Source organism: Vanacampus margaritifer, chromosome 8 (genome assembly GCF_051991255.1).
Source record: "Vanacampus margaritifer isolate UIUO_Vmar chromosome 8, RoL_Vmar_1.0, whole genome shotgun sequence".
Taxonomy (NCBI): domain Eukaryota; kingdom Metazoa; phylum Chordata; class Actinopteri; order Syngnathiformes; family Syngnathidae; genus Vanacampus; species Vanacampus margaritifer.
The window spans coordinates 6,329,981-6,355,147 of record NC_135439.1 but is presented as its reverse complement, the minus strand read 5'-3'; the positions used below and the strand labels follow the sequence as shown (position 1 = coordinate 6,355,147).

The 25,167-nt window shown below is 41.5% G+C and overlaps 1 long non-coding RNA gene across 1 annotated transcript; it reads left to right on the top strand.

The window, feature by feature from the left end:
* The first annotated feature begins 4,903 nt into the window (after positions 1-4,903).
* On the top strand, positions 4,904-24,932 carry LOC144056829 (uncharacterized). Its single transcript, XR_013295121.1, has 5 exons — positions 4,904-5,295; positions 15,572-15,653; positions 21,526-21,644; positions 22,022-22,142; positions 23,569-24,932. It is a non-coding gene; the product is annotated as an uncharacterized LOC144056829 (long non-coding RNA).
* Positions 24,933-25,167: the final 235 nt, after the last annotated feature.

The following is a 25,167-nucleotide window of genomic DNA, read 5'->3' as shown; positions in this document are numbered from 1 at the left end:
ATTTGGTCAAAAAATGTTCAGGAAGTCGAGCATTATTACATCATGTAAGGTGCTGGATGCAATGACTAATTCTGTAGTCAAGTCAATTTCATAAATATTTGTACAATATGCAATTTAATGTAAATCAGTAAATACATACTGTAGGTAGGTGAGTATATAACATCTTGTGTCACATGACAAAGCACAGTGGACCCCTACTCGAGTATTTACAAAAGCAAATAATTGAATAATTGTTGATTACCCCATGAATAGGTTATTCTGCAAACGCCAAACCGTAAATATGCACGGGTCCACTGTATTCTTAGTCAGACCCATGTCAACCCTGTGAGTATATTACAAGAGTCCTGAAGTACAGTACACTCTCCTCACCACAAGGAGGCAGCAAAATTCAGTGTATGTCCTTTGAGCCTTTTTTCAAGCTATCTGGGGCCATTTCTGCTTTTTACTGTCCTAAGAAGACAATACATCATTAATTTTTTTTTGGGGGGGGGCTTATGCTGAGTTAGAACTTGAAGTTTGAAGCTCCTCAAGTCAGGGTTTAATTGCAGTGGGAAGGGGGGTCAATATGGGGCCTCCAGTCAGTTACGATTTCAGATTAGTTTCAAGCCTGGGTTAGATATTCAAATCAGGGTTTGAGGACAAATTTGGGATTTCAAACCCAAGTCCGGGTTTCAATGGTTTGTTTGTGTTTCAAATTGGACTTAAAAGCCACACCTTTCCGCATTCCAGATCCATGTTAGGTTCATCCAACACTCAAAATTATCCGGCGGTGGGAATGTGAGTGTAAACGTCTTTGTGCATAAAATAGAAAAGGGTGATATGATAGGATTGAGATTTTTTATTGTTTGAATGAAATCTTATACTTCCTTCCTGTCTCATCCCCCATTTCGGAGTCTCGGGCAGGAAAAGCAAAGTCGGGCTCAACCCGTGTGGATGTCAGCGATAAATAGTTCATTTATATGCAAATACAAAAGACAGACTGCATGTCTCAATCTGTGTTTGTTTGACTGTCGCCACAGGACACGCCGACCTACAAATAATAGAGGCCTGCGATCCCTTTAAAGCGACAAGTGTCGGAAATCTCACATCAAATTGACAACCGTCCATTGTCTTGAACGTGGGCCATTTAGTCCAAGGGCATTTGAAGGCCAAGATGAGATGTTTTCCCTCTCTCGCTCTCTAACCCTTATTTCCTGTTATTGGAATTCTGCCCATTTGCCCCAAATGACTACTTCAAAACAAAATGTCTGACATCCGGTTCGATTTCTTGCATGGGTCCTTGAGACTCTTTAATGCATTCTGTCACCCAATTTTACTAAAACATATCAAATAGCTGCTTCAGATAATGCCTCGATTGGGCGAATTTCCTAGTAGGAATCCATCAAAGAACTTGTCCACCCAATTTAGTCTCCGTTTGTGAAACTGTTGCTGGGGATTATTTTTTTTTCTTCTAAATTTCTATGGGGTACGCTGTGACTTTAGGGGTATCCTGGATCTTGGTAATGAGATTTTTTTTTTCTTACCTAGATACATTTAAGTATTGAAAGATAGAGCACAGTTATTATGACATCACGTCAAGCTAATCTCATTTTTCATGAAGTTGGACCACTCTCATATTTAGATTTCCACCCTGGTATATTATTAACGGCCTACATTAAATATTTAATGCGATATTAGGCGGAGTGAGCACCGAGGCGGAAACGATAATATGCTGTCAATACGGGTACATGTGTGCTTAGCAGGGAATATTTTGAGGAGATTTCCATATTGTTGGCAGTAAAGTTGTCAACATGCCGGTCCGGTTATGATGACCCGTGGGAACGTGTGTAATGGCTGTAACATGATAAAATATATAATTCAGCTGTTTAATATGGAAAGTCTATTTTGTCATTATTGTTCTCGGGCCAAATTAAGGAAGTCAGCCATTTTGGGTTTTAGTCTACATTAGTCATAAAGCAGACTCCATTTTGTCACTCCAAAATTCCGCCCCCCCAAAAAAAAATCTGGAATCCATGTTGTAAAAGACACAGAAAGTCCGCCATTTTGTTTTGAAGCGTCCATTTTTGGGTCATTTTGGCCATTTCCAGGGTTTGCCCTAACATTGTTCATTATTATTATTAATGGCAATCAATCCATATCGTTAAGGCACAGTTCCGCACGATCAGTTGTAAATGTAGCCCGGGACCCAAGAGCGTCAGGTTCGAGTGAGCATGACAAAGACGTAACTTTGTATTCACCTGAGAATCCAAGCCAACATTTAAAAGTAGCTTCAGGTTATTTTCTTCTTTGCAAGTACCGTAACACAATCGCACCGCTTTGTAGCCAACTCCTGCGGTGAAAATAAAAAAAAGGTAGTCAGGAAATTATTCATTGTTATTCATTGTGTCCTGGAGGCAGCAACAGCAGCAGCATGAGAAAATGTTGGATGATTGTCTCCTTTGAGGGATCGCAGAAACCTGCGCTCTTACGCGTAATGTACGGCCCCGATATGCAAACAAAAATATGCAGAAGTTCACACATATGCATCATGAAAGGCAAATTCTCACTAATGTTTATTGACTTTGGATTTCAAAGAAATCATTAGGCCTGTTATATTTAGCAAGCACCTTTGTATACTAATGGGATGCAATCCCAAAAACAATTATGCCCATTTTATATTATAATAATCTATAAAACGCATTGTTTTTACAGTTAAAACTCTTTCTTAATACCCGGTCATACTTTCATCAAAATACTACACTTTTTTTTGTCACTATGTTAAAACTTAATTCATGGAAAATTAAGATGATTTCTGGTAGTTTTATGAGATTATCTCATAAATGTATGACTTTGTTCTCATAACATTACAACTTTATTGTCATAAAATTATGACCATGACAATTACACAACGAGGCATTGCTCACCCTGCCCCCTCTTTTGCGGGTCCAAGTTACCATGGCAACCAGGGGTGGGATAGAGGGTGGCTGAGAGTTGGACAATTTGAAACCAATAAAGACGGTTAAGGCACGGCTTGTATTTTCAGTCATGGAGGCAGCACTTCATCACTTAATCTGTGCATCCAACAAAAATATAGATTTATTTTAAATTTATGTCTCTGTCATGTCATTGAAGAAACTCACCTCTTGCCCCACCCTTACTACTAAATCATTAGCAAAGAAACTCAGTGTGGAGGCGGAATTATGTAAATTAGCTGCACTGTTAAATCACAGGCCTGCAAAATTCTTATAATTAAATATAAATATAAATATAAAATATATTTACTTGGTTGTTACGTTTCACACTTCATAATGTATGGATATATTTCATTGTCTTTATTTGATGAAGATATTTAATTTGTGTAAAATTATAATTACTTTATTCTTGTGCGCAGCAAATTTTGCTAATACAAATAGTTGCATTTATTGGTGTTAAAGTAACTCTTTCCACAGTGTTAAAATTTCAATGTAAAGTTAAAGTAAAACATTTTTTTGACACTGCTCAGTGTTAATACAATTACAGTAACTACAGTTTAAAAACCTCTGGAGAAAGTGAACATGACTCCCAGCAGTGTTGATTATTTACTCTATATTCTACACTCTCGAAAATCAACTCTCCCTCAAACACTCTTTAGCACTACATTCAGTTATAGAAGATTAACACTAGAGACTTAAACAACTCTGTTAAGTGTTAATTTTACACTGCTCTTTTTTTTTTTTTTTTCAGTGTGTCTTGAACCCTCATTTAGCTCATTGGAAAATTACAATAAAACAAAGCTAGCTGAAGGAGTGTCGAGATTGTGTTGCAGAGACGAGAAGGAGGAGGAAAAAAACGCCACTTTTATGTGGCTTTATTTGTGTCGGCCATTTCTGGCCACATTTTCAATTTTCTCACATCTTCTTTTGTTGTCTGGTGAAACCCAAGAAGGAGTTCCGATATGGTCTGTCCTCCTCGTCCATTGTACGTCTCGCTTCGCGGCCTTCCGTCCTTTATTTGAATATCATTTTTCGGGGGTCTGAAATTACATAGCAATTTATACGTCGTCTGCGGTGGTGCGACAACCGTTCATTATCCTTCACTTGCCCGCCCCTGATGCCGGACGGATCAACCTGCATCCTCGGGGGTGTTCGGCGCACAATGAAAGCTTTATGGTTGGACAGTGCTGCGTTACACCTTTGGTGGTGATTTGATTTCAGATCTTATGACTGATGGCTTGGTTGCCTTGGTTCTTGGTTGGAATCTTGGTTTTAGCTTTCCTTAGAATCACCTTAAGCGATATTCTCACGTTTTAAGTTGGATTGCAAAATTTGATATGAGACACGTACAAGCGGACGGACCTGAATTTGAACATCCAACTTCACACACTGTATTTGTTGAGCGTCTCTGTGCAGCCTGGTGCCAAATATCACGGTGGTTGAAGACCGCCGCTCCACTTAACGATTTGGAATTTCTGTGCGGACAACATGCTTAATCTCCGGCATGCTTTTAATCACATCTGTGCGATCTCTGCCAAAGACATGACATCATACAGCTGTCGCTACACGGCTGTACTTAGTCCTTGCCAGCAATCAGCTTTGCCTGCACACTAATATGGTCGCAATTTGTCCCCCTAACACGTAACATATTGTACACCTGCACTGTATGTCCGACTCTACTTTTCCTTATTGCTATCATTTTGGTGTTCATGTGTCAAAATGAATGACCTCAACATGCTTGAAAACTCTTTTTTTTTTTTTTTTTTTTGCAAGAGTGTCTATCCTGCTAAATATTTCTCAACACGGACACCAAAACTCGCTCAGTAACACCAAATAGAAAAAAGTGTAACTGCCACATTTGGGTGTTTGTCGCCTTCCACACCAGAGAGGGCGCTGTAGCGGGGTGTATGTGTGTATGTCGATGAGTAAATGAGTAAAGCAAGAGTTTAGGAAGGAAGGAAGGAATAATTACGTGAGTAGAGCATGGCATCAAAGTTTGATGACCATTTAACCATGACAATTTTGCCTGGGAAAACACACACGCCTCCGATGAGGTGTGGGAGGATCTTCCGCTCAAGTCACCCAATATTGCCGCGTCCTTGTCTGACGAAGGGGTTAAAAGGCAGAACATTCACAGAGTCTACTTTACACTTCCTCATTGATGGATGCTCCCCCCCCTCGGAGCGCGCAGCTCCTCTCGCGTCCCAGCATCGGATGGCGCGGGGCCCCTCACGTGGACTACATCTGGGCCTCATCAAGCCAGCAGACTAGGAAGGAGGAGGCGTGAAAAAAGCCTCAAATGGACTGCGGGGGCACGGCGAGGAGGAAATGAAAGCCGCAAAAGGTGTGACAGCTGGTTAGAAGACACACTCACCTTGGCTATCACTTCATTTGCACGTTCACTTCAACCACCCGAATGCAATTCGTACGTCTGGTCTGGAAATATGGAAAATTATTATGGTGATAAGGCACGATGGCTTGGAAAAATAAAATGGGGGGGGGAGGGGGGGCAGCAAAAATATTGTAATATTATAGAATATAGGCCTATACTGTGTATCTTTTCTTTAAGACTTTTTCAACAAGAGCAACATCTGTTTTTTTTTTTTTTAAATAAAAGCTCCAGTGATTCAAGGATAAAGATTTTTTGGGGGGGTGGGGGTGGGGGTGGGGGGGGGGGGCGACTAATAAATTGCAATAATAAAACTTATTTTAAAGATAAAAAAAAAAAAAAAACTAATCCTAAACTAATTAAATAAAAATATTACAAAAAAAATCATACGTCTAAAAATAAAAATACACAATACTCAGGGAACAAAGTTTTTTTTCCCTGGGTTTTTAATTTTTAATTGTATTTTTATTTAGGAAAAAAAGTTACATTATTACAGCAGAAGGTCACATTTTATTTTTAGATAAATATAAATTTTGTGAGAATTAAGTTATATTTTTTCATGAAAAGGGTAAGGCTAAAATTTCTCTTTAAAAAACAATTTCACATATTAAGTTTAGAAGAGTGCAGATTTTATGAGAAAAAAAATAAAAATAATACAATTGAAAAATCTTTTTATGAAAAAAAAAACTAAATTTATTATTATTTATGTATTCATTATTATTTGTAGTTGTAGTATTTATTTAGTTATTTTTTAGAAAATTCAACATTTTATGAGAATAAAGTTGGACTGGACCACACCCTCAAAATGGGCTAATTTAATTCTGTATTACTACAAACAATACAGTATATTTTTGTTCATCTCTTGTATACTCGTGACGTCTAGTGACGTCTAATTAAATTCTTTCACACTAGATAGCCAAAGGTAAAACCTTTATTTCAATAATTATTTTAATTGAACAACTTTTTTGGGTGACATTTTAGCTTGATGGTGTTCCCTGTGCCATTGATCCATAAAGGATGGGAAACCCTTCTATAGCGAATTGGAAAAGTTGCTCAATTAGCAACACTGAATAGCCCCGCCCCCCCAGTTGTCATGGCAATGAAACCCATTTGGCTATGTAGTGTAACCCTTTATCCTTTGTGTATTTTATCCAAAGAATGTCAAATACTTTTTATTAAGACATCTGGCAACTGTTTTAAATTGTGGAAAAAATACATATGTCTCCTTTCAGTATGTAAGAAAAGTTGATGCAAGCAATTAAATAGCTTACTCGTTCAAATGTAAACATTTAATCAGTTGAAGCGACGCACTTAAGCGTTTTTTTTTTTTTTTTTGATGATCCTCGACAGTATATACGCCAGCCTTTCTCCAGCTTCCTTTCAGCCATAACAGACCGGAGGGCAAAGCACGATGCAGGGCTGTGTTATTGAAGGTTAAGCCTTCTAATGAAACCAGGATGGTCGTGACCCCTTTTGCAATATGGCGCACATGCACAATCTGCAGGAGAGCTGCACCAAAGAACGTCTTCCTGCTTGTTAAGTTAAGTTAACTGAGGCTCGCTGTTGATGACAAATCCCAAAATGGACTTTGTGAAGAAGACTTGAATGTTAAAAACAAGTCAGTCCTTGACACCAGTTTCACTGATGGATGCTAAATTGGGTGTAAGAAACACACATACGCGATATTGTACAATTCATGAATTCTGCATTGGTCCCTGCAGAAAAGCAAGAGATGCCTGCGCTCCGGGTTAAAAGGTCAGAACAGCAATGGTTTCCGGCCTGGTCTCCGGTTAGTAAATGTGGTGCGGCTGCACGCTTGTTGTAATGAGGTGCTACGCGATGACTGCTCATATTCTTTCAGCCACGCGGCCGATTGTTAATTGACAACAGAATGGACTTCACCATATGTTGTGTTACTTGGGAACCTGGTTTGGTTTCATTTTTGAGGTGGTCCAATTCAATAGTTTTTAATTGAATTTGTCATTAACCCTGGAGAACCCACGGGGTCAAATTTGGCCCCTATAAATTCTGCTACTCAAATAACAAAGACCTTTTTTTTTTCTTACAAATTTAACTTCAAAAGTCCAGAGTGCCACTTCTGACCCCTGCATGGGGCCATCTAGTGGATGAATATTGCACTTACATGAGCCAGAGTGGTGGTGACAAGATGGCTAAAATGCAACAAATTAAAACAAAAAAATATATTGTTCAATGGAGCTGTGTATTTGATTGATTATTTTCTTAAATTCTAAATAGTTTACTGACAGTTTTTGTTATTCAGATTTTTCGAAATGATACCCCTAAATCCCAAAGGGTCAAATTTCGCCCTAATCCTTAATTCCCTAATTGAAAAAACATATATTTTGTACTTATAGCAGTCATTTAATGTATAATTCATAATTGTCCAAAGAAGAAAAGGGTTCTTGGGTTCTCCAGGGTTAAACGAGGAACGATGTCACAAACAAACAAAAATAAGTATTTCCTACGATATCTGTTTCAATATCATGAAGGGGTTAAAAAACGGGTGTTTGTTAAAAAACATTATGGGGTTTGCCTTGGCCCCTCCAAACATCGTTTGAGAACTTGTGACGGTAACGAGGTGTCTGTTTGAAACAAACTAATGACTGAACTGTGTGCACATCTGGTAGAAGGACACCCGACGACGAGCGCACAGCTGTATTGTGCCTCAAAGTCCATCTGCATTGTTAGTTGCGTGTGTGTTTGTGTGTAGAGTATGTGACCCCTATAAAGCATCATTCCCATTTGTTTCTATTTCAACTAAGTCATTTTCATGAGGCAGATTCTTGTTGTTATGACATTAATCACGTCGTCAGCACAATTAAATGATGTGTAAGCCATCGGGGCTGTAAACTGCAAGACCACCAACACGCTTTTCATTACATTCCTGTCTTTTCTTTCGTCAACATGCTCGCTTGTCGGCTGTGCGATATATACACAGGCGTGTCCGTGCACGTGCTCACAGCCAACATACACACGCGTGCATGCACACACGCTTTTTTTTATGTCGTCAGGTGTTTGAAGTTATAGTTTCATTTTGTTATGTTATGAGGTCAAAGTTGTATTTTATTATAGATAGACATTTTGGGAGAAGGAAGTTGAAATGATACAAAACCAAAAGTTGTGTTTTGGGGTGTTTGTCGCCTCCCACACCAGAGAGGGCGCTGTAGTGGGGTGGATGTGTGTATGTCGATGAGTAAATGAGTAAAGGAAGAGCTTAGGAAGGAAGGAATAATTACGTGAGTAATTTAATTAATAATAAAAACAACAACAAAGACGGGTAACAGTATGGAGCAGTCGTGGATGCATTTTTTGGGCGGAGGGGGGTTTGGGTTGTATGAGAGAAATTAATGTTATGAGATTCATTCATATTTTTTGAGAAAGTTTTTGTCTGGGAATATTATAATAATAACACAATAATGTTTTTTCTTGAAAAAAAGTTTTATTTGGGGTGTATAAAAGGTAAAATTATTAATTTCTTTCAAGAAAGACATTTTATTTTTGGAAATAATATAAGATAAAAAAAAGTACTATTTTTGGAGGAAAAAAAGTTGTATCACAATTTTTAAAAATTCTTGAGAAAAAATCATTTCTGGAGAACGAGAGCCTATAATTTTACAGCGGGAAATTTGTTGCCATATGAGGATAAAAATATTTTATTTTTGAAGAAAAAAAGACAGCTTTTAGAAAGTTAAAGCATTTTTTAAAAGGGAGAAAATGTTCTCCTGTTTTTTCAGGAAAAAAAGTGATATTTTAGGAAAAAGTAATTGTCCTGAGGAAAATGTTTTTATTTTATAGACAAAAAAGTCCTAATTTTTTATATTTAAAAAAATTTGAAAGAATAGTTTAAAAGAGAAGTTATATTACAAAATAAAAGTTGTCATTTTCCCAGAGATAAATATTTGCGGCCAATAATAAACAATAAATCTTTTTTTTTTTCACCCCAGGGGAAAAAAGTTGCAGTGTTTTTTCAAGAAAGACGTCGTATAAAAAAAAAAAAAGTATATAATGAAATTAAAGTCAAAATCCATTTTTGGAGACCTGACTATATGAGTGTGGAAATTCACCTGTGGGGAGTTGAAATGAAAGATAATCCACTGTGAAACGAGCCTTGAAAGGGAAAACGTCCACACAGAAGGATCTGATGTCATCAGTGGGCGGGGCCGACTTGTTCACTCAAGTGGCCGTTGACAGCGCTTAAATTCATTGTCCCCCTCATTACTGCGCCCCCATGATGAGGTATCAACAATGCGATTGAAGCTCATAAATAATGCAAGGCGGACCGACTCCAGGAGAATTAGCGGGCCTGCGTGTCGACATCATAAACAGTATGGCGAGCAGAGAAGTTGGGCCCCTCATGTGGCGCCTTTGTAACTCCCTGAGAAATATGTGCTCCTTTCCCAGTTTTCCACCGCATTCCTCTTCCATACACACACACCATCGTAATCCGCATCTGAAGTGACTCTCTAAACGGCTTAAAGCGTCGCAGATGGGAAAAACAGGACGGGCAGACCTGTGCGGTGCACAGGGGACATGCAAAAGGGCACGAAGACCCCAAGCATTCACCCCAAAAAATGTAAACTGAGGACCTCACTCGGCGAAAAGCCAGCTCATCAGTTTTCTGATGTTACAAGAGTAGAAAACTCACATGGTTCTCGGTTAAGTTTAATAATTAATGTTCACTGCTCTCATGAATCCTTTCACAGCATGAAGCGGTCAAAGAGTGGTCACGGGTTGGAATCTGTCAAGTTACAGAGGGTTTTTTTTCGCTTGCTTTGCATTTTTCCATACATCTATTTTCTATACTACTTGCCCTCATTACAGTAGAGTTGGATTTGGGTTGGAGCAAATTGCGGCTGGCTTTTGGTGAGGGAAGCAATATATGACCCTGGACTGATTGGGAGTCCATCACAGAGGGACATCGGTGTATGAAGTGCTGCGTCCACAGGTGAAATTTCCCATAATGTCTTTATAGTATAAAAGTACGATTTGGCTCTTCAATTCATCTGATTTAAAAAAAAAAAAAAAGATTCATTTGACAGCTCACAGTTGTAACCACGGTCCCAAAGTGTCCCTCATTAGCAGAGCAGCGATGAGTGAAAGTGAGTGAAAGCTGTGGTTGGAGCTTCACCCCCATGAAGAGTGACCATGCCAGTGGGTTTATGTGGGTATCAGGAGGGGGCAGTGCACTTGAAAGATCACTGGAAATGGCGAGCCCAAACAACCTCTCCCGCGGCCCTTTTAGCCTAGATCAGGTGTCAACACTGCATGCCGGGGTTTATATAGCACCAGGCAACAAGTTGTGAGGAAATCGGAGCCCCTCCGAAGCAGCGGGTTGGCTTTCCTCAACACCCTGGCAGCCTCCGTGGCTGGACACCAAGCGCTGGTATCCCCACTACTCGAGGTGTGCGTTACCTCTTCTACAGCGCTAAACCATCCCTCCGTCACCTCTTGGCCCCCCTTGTGAAGTCTGTCCAGCTCGCTCTCCGGTTTCACAGGCGCCGCCGCCAGAGTCCTCTGACGACAGCTCCGGAAGGATTGCCTGACGTAGGCCGTTCCCTTGGAATGGACGTCGGTGGAATGGCCAGGAGTAAGACAAGAGGAGTACATTGGCGCTTCTGAGAGGACGCCGCCGCCTCTGACATTCTGCATGTCGAGCAATCTGTGAGTGCTGAAGGAAGAGTACGTTTCTTTACTGGCATTGGTGCTGACCGCCTCCTACCAGTCTTTTAAGTCAAAACTCCTCCAAACACTTTAATATTATCATACAGAATTTGTCTCCAAATGTTATCTCGGAGGGCGGCACGGTGGCTGACTGGTTAGCACGTCCGCCTCCCAGTGCAGAGGACGTGAGATCGAGTCCGGGCTTCGGCCTTCCTGGGTGGAGTTTGCATGTTCTCCCCGTGCCTGTGTGGGTTTTCTCTGGGTGCTCCGGTTTCCTCCCACATTCCAAAGACATGCCTGGCAGGTTGATTGGACACTCCAAATTGTCCATAGGTGTGATTGTGAGTATGGTTGTTGGTCTCTGTGTGCCCTGTGATTGGCTGGCAACCAGTTCAGGGTGTACCCCGCCTACTTCCCGAAGCCAGCTGGGATAGGCTCCAGCAACCCCTGCGACCCTTGTGAGGACAAGCGGCTAAGAAAATGGATGGATGGATGGATGTTATCCTGGATGGTCTACTATATATCTTACCTAACAAATAACACTTAAGAGAAAACCGAGCAATCAAACAGACATTCAAGATGTCTATGGTGGTAGCCAAACGTTGGAAGCGTGACTACGTTAAGATGATAACCGCTACCCTAGCGTGTCGTCGCCTCTCTCTTGACTGGTACGTCTGCGGTTGGATTCCGCCCAACTAGCTGGCAGATAAGCAGTCTGAGCACATCAAAACAAAAAAGCTGGATCAGATATCCCTCTTCAGTCTATCAGCTTTAACAGAATAGCCGCAGATAAGGAACCATCCCTCATGCAACCAAACGATTGGTCTGTCCATCCCGTTGTCTTTCGGGCTCAAAGCTCAGCAGAGGAGTGTTTGTTTGTCTGTATGCGGCAATTGGCTGGAATCCGGCGGTAGAAAATGGTTGGATATATTCTTCAGGTAATTGCGGCTTCCTCCTTCATTTGTTAGTTCATTGAAGATGTCCAAAAGTGAACAGTTGTTTGTCTAGATGTACCCTAATTGGCTGGCAATTGGTCAAGGGTGTGCCAAAGCACGGAAACACGGCGTTGAGAGGTTTTGGGTTTGAATCTCGGCCCAGTTTGGAGCTTGGGTGGGTTTTGTCTGGGTAGTCCGACTTCCATCCAAGTCTCAATGGCATTTGAGTAGGAATTTCTGCTTTGGTAGGTGGTGCTAACTTTATCATAGCATTGCTAGCTTGCTTCACACTTCAACAATTAAACAAACAAACAAACTTACCAGATAAGCCAACCTCCACACTTCTTCCTCCAAGCAATCTCCTTTTTGGGCCGGTCCCGGTACATGTAGCTCGCCGTGTCGTAAAGCTCCCGGTGTCTGCAAATCGCGACGATCAAGCTATCCTCCATTGCTACGCTACACGTTCTGCACACAACCGCTTCCTGTGTTTTGTCTGTGATCTCGACACCGATTGGCTAACGCGATGGCGCCAAAAGTTCAATTCAGCCAAAGCAAAGTAGCGAAATGCTCGCCGGAAACGTCTCAAACGGGCCAAGTCCATTGACTACAGTACAATCGCGCCGCCGGAAACGTCTCGTCCACGGTCTCGTCCACGGTCTCGTCCACGGTCTCGTCCACGGTCTCGTCCACGGTCTCGTCCACGGTCTCCACGGTAGCATTAGACTCTAATTCGCCTGTAATCCTAAACAGTAGAAGTCAAAGAAAATCGATGAGTTGATGGGTGGGTGGATTTACAGTAGGAGGTTGGATCAAATTCTTGAATTTAAAACAGCCTGCAGCTCATGAACTTCACATGTTAGAAAAGGAATGAATGAAATAACGAATGGTGGAGTATCAATTGTACTGTATTATTAAAGATCGTTTAAGGTACAATCATTTTAGGATGTACTATGCTATTGTACGGTACAACATACTTTGAACCTGCTTCCCTCAGAAAAAGGGCTACAGCTCACCCGTGACCCTAACGGGGACAAAAATGAATGAATTGTAAATACTTCCTGATGTTACTTTATGCTAAAGTTTGAGTGTGAAGCTTACCTCTCAAACGTTCACAAATAACAAGAAGAAGCATATCAACATCACATCATCCATCAGCATGAAAGGGCTTTGCGTGAAACGAAATCTGGGTGCTTCCAATGCTATCCGGGAGATCTAACGCAAATACCCGCATCCCCTCCGCGCAACAACAAAGGAATGCTCCGCCGATTATCTCCATTCCGTGCCTCGGCCTTGGAGAAAGAGAGTAGGCGGCGGGTTTTATGAGTGAGTGGAGAGCATCGGGAGCATCCTTAGACAATGTTCATTGGGGGGGGGGGGCAGGAGAGGGTGGGTAACTCTTGTTTGAAGTGGAAGATAAGGGACGATAAGTTTGATGAGAAAGAACGAGAGTCCAGCGACACCCGTAAAGCAGATAGCGTGCAAAGACCCGAGGCCATGACATCATGATGGATAGTGGCTGCATCCACAAATGATGACTCGAGATAAAGTCAGTTGTGTTCTATTGTATGTGTTCCCGGCTTAGGACAAGTGGGACAGGCCAGGAAACAACAAGGCACTCTTTACTGTTCCCGAAATTTTAACGCTGACGATCATTCAGGGCAAGACAATCCAAAACAACCAGAAGGAGATATTGGTCAATGGCTGAATGGACAATGGTGTCTTGATTCTCAGGTAATCATTTGTTGGTCCTCTAAGGAAGTCCCCTGTAGTGTAGGCCAGGGGTCCCCAACCACCGGGCCGCGGACCTGTACCGGGCCGTGGGCACCTTTGGACCGGGCCGCACAGTTGAAAGAATAAAAAAAACTTACTGTACTTCCGGTTAATTGATTAGCCGAGGCTTAAAAATATTTTATTTTGAAAAGTGACCAGATTCTCTCTGTTTACGACGGACTCTTGACACATGTCAAGATGCTAATTATCTCCGTCGCGTTTTGTTACCCTTGTTCTGATAGTGGACTTGCGTAGGTTGTCGTAGCCTTTTATTAACTTTGACTGCCAGACGTTTTCAGAAAAGGGATGCCGTGGGTGCCAGCCGATTTAAGCATTTTGACTGATCTTTTGACTGATCTTTCAAGGTCCACAGAAAATTATGTGTTTGGACTATGGAAACACACATACTACCAAATGAAAGATTGGACTCTCATCTTTCATCGGAAAAAAAAGTTTGTTTCTACCTTATTCCGTTTTTGAGTAATCAACAATAGAAAATGGTTAGTTTCACCTCTGTTTTGAAACAAACGTCTTTTAACGTCTTTGGCACTCCTCCATAGGATTTTACTAAACGTTATTTAACGTTTTTGGCAGTCAAAGAGTTAATCAGCCGACGAACAGCCAAGCAAACCCCCCAACCCCAACCCACTGGGTTGCCAGTCCGCCAAAGTTGTGGACATGTATGAACCGGTCCGTGGTGAGAAAAAAAGGTTGGGGACCACTGGTGTAGATGTCAGCTGGGATAGGGTCCAGCTCGCCGTAATCCTGACCAGGCTGCGTGGCATAGAAAATGGATCGATGGATGGTTCCCCAGAATCGAAAAAAGATTGTTTGGTGGTTAAAGAAAGAAAACTGATCGAGTTTCTAAGCAGACAGTCCATCCATTTCCCGTCCATTCAATCATCCCGCCATGTCTCTTCTCTTTCAGAAGACTTGTGGTACAACTAAAAATTCCGATACGCCAGACTTTCCATGTTGTCGTGGTGAGGTGTCCTAGATGCCAGATCGGCAGTTTTTAATGATTTCGCACTCCGCGTGGTAACGACGCGTGCTTTCGCAACTTATAACTCAAACAATAGGGCATGATAGTGACCGTTTGTCTGTGACGTTTCTGTCAGGTCCAAATCAGGGTACAATCGTGGAGTCTGAGCCCGGCATCAAAAAAGCCTTTTAGATTATTTTGTGTCTGGCTTTGGTATCATTTATTAATTAAGATATCCTGACGTCACAAAACAAAGACATAAAAAAAAGTTCCAACAATGGCATACAGTCTGCCAGCAATAATAATTGACAGTTAAGGAATAAAAGAAGACCTTATGTGATCTGTGCCTAGAAGCTCAAGACCCTCCGGAGACACATTATCACCACAACATGCATGACGGACGACTACATAGTTCACAATACTAAAATGATTTCAACCACATCCCTTACGCATTAAAAAGCAATCAAAATAGCACAGTTCTCTCACAGCAAATGAATGTCAAACAATTGTGGCACATCGACAGCCTTGGCTCGGGTTTGCGGCCAACACGGGCTCAATCGAAATCCACACGGCACAATGCCAAAACACTAACCGTCAAATGTTTGTCCCATCAGTTTAATCAGCATGTTGAAGTGACAGGGGACAGTCAGAGGACACATTGAGAGTGGACAATCAACCAGTTTCAGTTCCAAATGTTTTCTTTCGCAAGGACATTGTGCAACATTGTCATACTGGCTGACAAAAAAAAAAAGCCAAACGGATGAGTCGTGCAAGCGTGCGTATTTACCGGCTTCTTGTTCTCTTTGCGTTGCATGCCTGGCACTCCAAATATCTGTCTGCTTTGGCTGTTGTTTCTCTGCAGGCTCACGCTCGGCAGATAAGGACGGCAGAGGAATCAAGATAACGTTCAGGCCCCAGACATCATCCGCGGCAGAGCCAACATGGTGAGAGCCCTCATTCCAACCCTGATTTAGTGACTCTGACACTACGTAATTAGCTTGTAGGAAGCAGATCAACCGCAATCTATAGCAATGAGCAATTAGATTGGACATGAGCTAAGGGCTCCCCTGGGATGCCAATTTGAAGGATAGCATGGAAGCTTTGTTGAATGTTTTCATTCTTATACAGTAAACCCCCGTGGGGGGTTACGGTTGGTCCGTCTTGGCCCTGCCGTGAATGGCGAAGAACTGCGAGTAATTGTCTTCCCGCCCCCATTCGATGTTTTATAATTCCCTATGTTAATATGGTCCATCTTGTACGCTCTGCTTGAATGTCTTGCTGGCCATTAAAGTAACAGTTGCTTGAAGGGTTATAATTATCGAAATATCAGTGCTAATTTCTGTTAGCCCGTCTATGGTATTTCACATTATATGTTAGCATTAAGCTAACCTTTTATCGGTTTTGAAGTTTAAAAATCAAAGAAAATATTTTTTAAAATGTCAAAATAAGGATACAGGCATTATTATATAAATATACATGGATATATTGTATATATGTCTTTAATAATGGGCTACATTGATCCAGGAAAAAATTTTGGTGTAGAAGAAACAAACATAACCTACACCACCTTTCTACACAAGTATGCCAGAATAACGTAAATGTTAACATTGCCTGTTCTGTTTGATCCATCTTTATTATTTCTTCCAGATTCAACATATTTTAAGTAGGCCTACTTCTGCTTGTGTACTGTAGCTACAGTTTTCTTCTTCAAGGCCTCCGTCAATTTACTGTTTGTGACCTTCATTTAGTGTTTTTCTTAACTATGACAGCTGCATTTTTTTTTTTTCCTTCCCATCATCGCGGTGGAGAAGAAAAACCTTTTGTGTCAGTACCACTCGCTGTCCCGTCTTCTAATTCCTGACCTCTTGCTGTCTCGTCAGACATTGTGTTATTTTGCATTGAAATTAACATGACTGTTGATTTTAAGGTGTCTTAATAATGGTAATGTATCTGTATATATTTTATCTTAACTTGAAATTGACTGTCCTGGTCATTAGCCTTTTATGAATATGGAAGATGCGCTATTCACATGCATCACCAACAGTTAAAAAGGTGCACCAAGATGACTGTCGGCATTTAATGTAATATAGTCTTAACGTCATTTTGCAAATAGTACGTCAGGGTCCAGTAAATTATTGCAGTCATTCAGGAGTGCCTGAAAGCAGAGCGGAGATCTGCTCAAATCAGCCTTACGTAATTGTACTCTGACACGAGCAAAACAATCATGTGGAAGCGCGGCAAGGGGATCGGGGGTCACAGGTCAAGAGAGATGTGTTATTCATTTTGGAGAGAATGCTCCAGGGTCTTCCAAGCAGCTTTTTTCGGAAAAGTAAAACAAGATGATACATGACCTGACATGACGGATTTGCTTGTTTTTTGTCTTTTCACAGTAGAATTCTCCAAGGTTAGATTTACACTGCATGGTTCAAGTGAAACAATTACTTTTTTATGCTTTCATGTGGCACTATTGGGATATAGACTTTACTAGCGAACCGGAAATTCCAATTCTTCAAAAACTAACTTTGGAAACCCAACTATCCGAAAACCGAGCACTGTATTTCCCAAAAGTAAAAGACAACGTTCAGGTAAACATGATCTTCCATATAAGCCAACGATGACGCCACGACAGCTGTCCCTGTTATTCTTTCAGCTCACAAGCCACTGCGTGAAAGGGACTCGGACCAGAGAGCATGCCAAGGGTATGTGAAGGGCTGTGTAATTAGAGACCCGCAGTGTGAGGTGGTAGTGGTGGTGGAGGGAGGGGTGCTAAACACTTCAGAAGAATAACCCCTCTTCCGCCTCCAGCATCATCTTATCCTTGAAAAAAAAAAAAGAGAGCAATGATGATGACATGTCAAATCGGTAAAATTACCGAATGAACAATTCTGAGCTCTCCAGAAAAGAAAAGGAAAAAAATAAAAAAAATAAAAAAATCTTATCCTTCTGACTCCAGCCCGTGCGTTAAATGTACCCCAGCAACGTCACAGCCCCGCCGTTATTCCTGCTCATCCCAACGTTTTCATTGGAAATTTGACTTCGCCACACACCATTGCGTGTGTGTGGGGGGTCCCGGGTGCACAGAGGTTGATTAATCCTGACACGGGATGACAGTTCTCCAGCTGCCGTGATGTATTTTACCGCACATGTTCAGCAGGGGCCTTGGAGAGCATTTAAAGCGCTCACCTTTCTGCTGTCGAGCGCACCCCCCTTTTTAGCTTGACGGCTGCGAAACAGGCCCCCCGTCTCTGCCCATTGGTCGTCAGGACGCCGCAAAACGGATCGGACCGGGCCTCGGCTAATAAAAGGACGGCCCACAAGAGAGGTGGTGTTTATCTAGAAAAGCAAGCGGGGCATTAAATTGTGATACTGACACAGTGGCTTGAAAGCTTTTGTCAGAGATAAGCATGGCGTTATTTCACGGGAAAATACATGTGATTTAGTACAAAATACCCTGCACCGCGCCTAAAAGAATGAGCCGAGTCTCAAACATGATATAAAAAGTAGGGGTGTCAGGCGATTAAAAATTGTCATCGCAACACATTTTCATACTCTTGTTAACATAAAAGTGGTTAAAAAACAAAATTTGTTAAACTAATGGAAATATAGCTGCATTTTTTAGTCATTGATACGGTAATTCCCTAATAATGAATGAAATTGAGTTAAAATTAAAATATGTACTGTACTGTAAAAAACTTGTGTGATATTGATTTGTGTTGAGGTCATTTTTCTGCCACTAGATGGCATAACTGTATTTGTAATATTTTGGCGCATTTTCTTTTCATATTGAGATCGATCGAATCTAAGTAGCTTGTAAAATTCTGCACATTTTTTAAATCGTAAAATACAACTTGATCCCAGTCTTCACAAATATATGCATTATTATTCAATTTATTACTGCTAATAGGCGAGCACTATTAAAAATAATAAAAAGAAAATAATAAACATCCAGGCTTAGTATAACCCGCTAACTGCTAACTGTTTTGGAAAGTGTAAAAAATGTATTATATTTTTAATGGTACATTTTATACAATTTCACGAGTACTTGCTGGTGGGCGACAAACTAAGCAGAGAGTGAAAATACATGACGTAACATACCACAAGTAGATTTACGATCCCGGGTGAGTGCAGCGTTGCAGATGTGGAGGGACAGCTTCTGTAATTAGGAAAACGTGCTGTGACTTGGTGGCATCAGGAAAAATAGATCTGCAACTGGGAAAAGCTAGTTTAGCTATCATACTTTACATTTTACATAACACAAGTAGAAACACTGGTAAGAGATAGTGAAGACATTTTGGGAGCAAACTCCATTTAAAAGAAGAAGAAAAAAAAGGAAAAAGAATACTCCTGTGTGCTCAACCTGTCTGCGTTAGAAAATCTGCCGGGATTACGTGACGCTAGGAACAGCAAATAACACGCCGTGCTGTTGACAGCCCCGTTAAGCTTTCTACATCTCCTTACGTGACTTGTAGATGGATGGCCGTAAGTATCGCACGTGAAGCGCCAGTCGCTCACGTTCGCTCCTCACAGGCTGGAGAGAATTAAGAAGAGAAGTTGTCGGCAAACATGACAATCTGGCACGCACAGCTTTTGCACCGCTGCACGTTTTAAACTAGAAACAGGTTTTATACGCTGCTGTTCGCTTTGTTGGCATTGACGTTGTAAAACAGTCAATAGGCTGGTTGGAATCATTAAGGTTTCCATTTAGGTTTCCATTTCCATTCCGTTTAAGACCTTACATATTGATATAATCGGAATCACTGTTATCCCCGACGACATAAGGCTTTTTGTCAGTATGTGTATTTACAATAGAGCATTGTATTGTACCATACAATAAAGTAATAAAACATCATCATACAATAATTTTGTATCTGCTATCACCTCCGTATCTCTCAAGTGCTAGCTTTGTAAGCATTGTAATCAAAAGTATTATTAAATAAAGAAGCACAATATAACATAAAACTTGGAAAACCTAGCAACGTAAAGTATCGTAATGTAAGTGTCATAACACAAAGAATCATAGCAAAGCATTGTAAAGTTTTGTAAAGCAAAATTTAACAATCTAATATAATGCGTAAACAAGAAGTATTGCAACCTACAGTATCTCTACATTAAGTAGGCTATAGTAAAGTTTAGCCTGCTAGCTACTCCAGGCGTAGTGCTAGCCTGCTAGCTACTCCAGGCGTAGTGCTAGCCTGCTAGCTACTCCAGGCATAGGACTAGCCTGCTAGCTACTCCAGGCGTAGTGCTAGCCTGCTAGCTACTCCAGGCGTAATGCTAGCCTGCTAGCTACTCCAGGCGTAGGACTAGCCTGCTAGCTACTCCAGGCGTAGGGCTAGCCTGCTAGCTACTTCAAGGTAACCAGCAGCCCAGATGATTTTGACAACTCACACGTTTCATTGTAAATGTTAATTTGAACGAAAGTCAACTCCAGTGAATACGATACAAAATATTTTGAAACAGACCACGCCCATGTCAATATGTAAGCAGCCAGTAAGTAACCTGTGTTGTTTGTATGTTGTTTGCTTGTTCCCCAACAAATGGTAATAGCAGTCCGTTGACCTATATTGTGATCAGTTATACAGTAAACTCCAAGAAAGTTGTTTAGCCAACTATTTTGAGCGTCTCTCTCACCACATTACAAATGTAATTCTGCAAAAGAATCCAAATTTTTACTGAATGTAATGTATTTGTCTTCTTTTCCCGGTAACTGGTTACAGTACAATTTTTTGCTATCGTGAATACGTAACCCCAGTAGTCTACATGATACTCCCAAGCCCGAACACAGCCTTCTAATGACGTACGCAGGGACTTCCTTGCTTTTTCTTCACGGTCGACTCCCGATTCTTTGCATTTCACAATAAGTCAAACAGCAGATGTGATGTGACCGAGGTCAATCATCAGCTGTTGCTCGTAAGCCTCGGCAGTCCACCTGACGCTTTACCACTATTGTTGCACGCTGCACACCACGCAACAACACGCCTGACACGCCCCCACCCGTGGGAGGAAACTACGGATCGCCTTTTAATGGAAATATGGCGAAATTAATGTCACAAATATCATGTGGCACGCAGCCTTCAGGCCGGGTCTTTCCCAGCTCTGGTTTAGGAGGTGGAAATCCATGCGTAGTGGTCACAGTTGACCCGCACGGTCCGCACGCATCCCCGCCGCCTGCAGGCCTGCGCCACACACTCCTCAACAGATGGACTTCCTTTTAGGTGCAAAAGGCCACAGAGTTTATGGAGCACAAATCCTCCGGGTGTCTGACTGGGAAGAGGAAGTTCACCGCACTCAAACACGCACACATGCTAACTAACAGGACATTTTCAGTGACTGTGACCGCCACAATGAGCGGGGCTCCGTCAGCCCATTTGTAGTCTTTCGCAGATGGCGGAGCTCATGTTGGCTGCACGGCTCGGAGATCTTTCATGACTCGGAAGGGAGGCGCGTAAATGGAGAAAACAGCTTCTCTGACAACATGCAGCTGAGGGGATTTGCCTCAACAGCTAATTAAAATGTGCGAGCGCTCTAACACCAAGCTTAATTTGCCGCCCGGTGACCAGGGTGAGTTGTTTCTGGTCCAAGCGGGAACATGAACTATTTTTCTCCAGTGTAATAAATTGGTCATAAATCTGTACCAGACGCCCCATAACAACCCCCCATCACCCACAAAAATTAATATACAGGGTGTCCATAAAGTCTCTTTACCATTTAAAAAAATTATTAAAAATGCAATTGATTAGATATTTTGTTCAGATTTGTTCTATTGTATCCAGTGTTTATTAAAAAAAATTATCACACTGCATTTGTGTGTTTCAGGGATCCTGTTTGTCAAAGAGGTGATGTTGAATGAACCCCTACAAAATGGCTACCCCTCAAGAGAAGGCGCAATGTGTCTCAAAATCGGATATGCAGACTCAGCGAAACTACAGAACTAAGTATGGAAGAAATCCACCATCACGTCCGTCAATTCGTGCATGGCACAAGAAATTTATGGAGACAGGGACAGTGTTATATAAAGGAAGGAGTGGGCGACCTTTGACCTTTGACAAACAGGATCCCTGAAAGACACAAATGCAGTGTGATAAAAAACTTATTTTTTTTTTTCTGGAGGAAACTTTAATAAACGCTGAATACAATAGAACAAATCTAAATAAAATATCTAATCAATTGTTCAAAGTTTTTGAAATGGTAAAGAGACTTTATGGACACCCTGTATAAATAATAATAATAATTTTTGTTAAATTTTTTTAATATAAAAAAAAATCAGTTCTGCGATATTCTTATAATATCTGGTGTGAATCTCTCTGTCGAGGTCAAGTGTCAAGGTGGAACTGGTTGGTTGAGGGACGGCGGACTCAAATGCAAGAGAATAAGGCGTCGAAAACAGGAATCGAGTGCGACGCGTGGTGCTTTAATGAACCAAAGAGAAAACGGTGAGTAGACAACCATGATTTGATGGGACATGGCCGGACTGGTCGCCGTGACTAGACATGTCGTGACTCGACTGGTCACCATGACTGGACAGGACGTGAGTTGACTGGTCGCCATGACTGGAACGGAGCATGACGTGACAGGACCTGATTTGACTTGACTTGACTTGACTTGACTTGGCTGAGGCTATGACTTGGCTGTGGCCAAGGCTACGTGGCGGTGAAGAAAGCTACTTGGCAGTGACAATGGCTACTTAGGTGTGACGAAGACGACTTGGCGTTGCCGAAAGCTTCTTGGCGGTGACAATGGCTACTTAGGTGTGACGAAGACGACTTGGCGGTGCCGAAAGCTTCTTGGCGGTGACAATGGCTACTTAGGTGTGACGAAGACGACTTGGCTGTGACAAAGACTTCACGCACGAACTTCCACACATAACATAGGCAACGCACCCACACCGACTGGACAAACAACAGACTAAATACACCAACACTAATGAGATACACCTGGGGAAGGGAAGACACACACAGGTGGACGTGGTTAGACATAATGAGACAAGGGAAGAAACCAGGAACACAAAAACACCTATAACAAACAAAAACCCAACACCCACAGAACCGAAACATGACATTAAATTATCCTGCAAAAGGTCTTGATAAGCTTGGCAATGTATTTCCCATCAAAGATAACAATCCGTCCAGGCCCCGAGGAAGCGAAGCAGCCCCAAATCATGATGCACCCTCCACCGTACTTTTTTGTGTTATATCAAACCAGCGGTGAAACCATATTGAGGACTGTGTTCACATTATTTTTTTTTATGTTATTTTAAATGGTCTCTCTAAATCCCAGATTTTCACAGGATCTGGACCATATCCCCGCCCCCTCGTCCCCCTGCGATAATTGTGGTCACCCACTAAATGGCGCATTGTAACATGTCGCCGATACCCTGACGAGGACAATCACGCGAGTTTGTCACCTTAGCATCGTCGACAGTGAAATGAGGGCTGGATTGGAGGAGAGGAAAGCGGGAACAAAACAGACACATGTTCATCTCGTGCGTCTCGGGGCCGTAAGGAGAACAGTTATGCTGATGAAGTGTTGGGGGATCGATTGTGCAAGTTTTGGCTGGAACTGATCACGTGGGCTTTGCAATGCAACCACAGCAGGAGTCAATGTAATTCTACACCAAAGACATTTTAACGCAGCAGTTTATAGAAGAACTAAAAAAAAAAATCAAATAATAAAAAAATAAATGTGCCTTCGCTGCAACGTCTGGCACTAGTGGCACTTTGATTCAATTTCATTCTTGTCTTTGACCACCAGTAAACAACCAATTCAATATTTTTCTCTGCCAAAATTTCTGTTAAAAGTGCAGCTAATTTACATAATAACACACTCCCTCCGCTCTTCTTTTCTTCCACCCATGATCAGCTAGGCCGGGTGAAGATCCCAACCCCCTTTCGAGTGACTACAGTGTAGTCACTATACTATCTGAGGCAAAAAAGAAAAAAAAGGCAAGCAGAGCTGCATTAGTTAGTGTTTTTTGTGCTTTTAGGTGTTTATTTTTTCCTTTTTCCTTTTTGTTTTTGAAGGGAATATACATTTTTGGATGAAATATGACATTTTGAAAGGCATTGGTCCTGTAGTGGGGCAGGTGTAGGAGGCCATAGAGCACGGGTATCAAATTAAAATTTCCGCAGAAAACTGGACTGCCACACTGTTTGTTTTAGGCCCACTGAGGCAACCAAGAGTATCTACTTCATGTTTGTTGCTAAATAGGGGCTTATTCTTTCCATTTTGGCAGAAAATCTGTACCATAATTTTTCTTCATACACATTTAAACAGTTTAATTAGTTAATTAATTAATTGATTAATTAATTAGAGAACATCCCTGCTTAATATAAAATAAGCAATTTATTCTATACAAGGATATTTGGTTGTCATTTTTTTCCATAATAAAAGTAAAGAAAAAGAGTAAAATAATAACAATGAAATGCAGGCGTATAAAAATATGGCAAGCGATTTTCACAATAATAAAGTACAATGTAGCCTGCTAGGGAACTCAGTGGTGTCAAACATAGGTCTCGCGGGTCAAAACCGGACCCTCAGGGGGTCCAATCTGGCTCGTGAGGACAACACAAACATCCGTTTTCAGTCAAATTATTGTTGTTATTATTTTTGTCCACTAGAGGGCGCATTGACAACCACTTAAATGACATTCTGAAATTTGGCAGTTACTCAGGATTTAATGAAAAAAAAAGGTTAAGAAATTTCAGATTACTCTGCAGGAAGATAATAAATTACAATAGTTTCAGAATGTACACATAATTATTTACATCTGTCATTATTTATAGGTTATTTAGGCAACAGACATACTGGCCCAGCCCACTTGGGATCACATTTGGGTGGAAGTGGCCCATGAATTAAAATGAGTAGATGAAGTGAGCACTTTTACTGTAAATGTTCAAACATATTAATGCCGTGTGAGCGCTGACGAGAAGATAGATCTAGGTCATGTGTGTGCAGGATTATCAAAATAACTCAATAAGCATGTTCACACGAACCCTCAGAGCGGATTGGTGACACTCACGCTGAAGCCAGTGACCGAGGGGAAAGTCAAAGAAACAACAACAACAACAAAAAGTGCGCGTTTCAAATATGCTAATCAAGTAATATAGAGAGGATGTAAAGGTACGAGTCCGGAGGCGTTTCCTCTTGTGTCACAACAGGAATGAATGAATCCATTTGTGAGTGGCCTTGTTATCGCAACATCGTGTGTTGTTTGTGCACGAGGGCAGGAAACAACCAGAGGGTGGTCTGCTGTGGGAGTGGGTGCGGGGATAACCCCAATTCAGAGCGTGACCACTTTAATATGTAGGGCAGCCTTAATGTCATGTGCATGGTTTGGGGGGGTGAGGGGGTGGCACGGCACACCGGCTGACTTCTTGCGGGAGAGAGGGTTCAGAGTTCACCGTGCTCGTTTGTGCTCTTGAGAAAGCCTGTTGCAAACAGGACACAACAATAGGTACA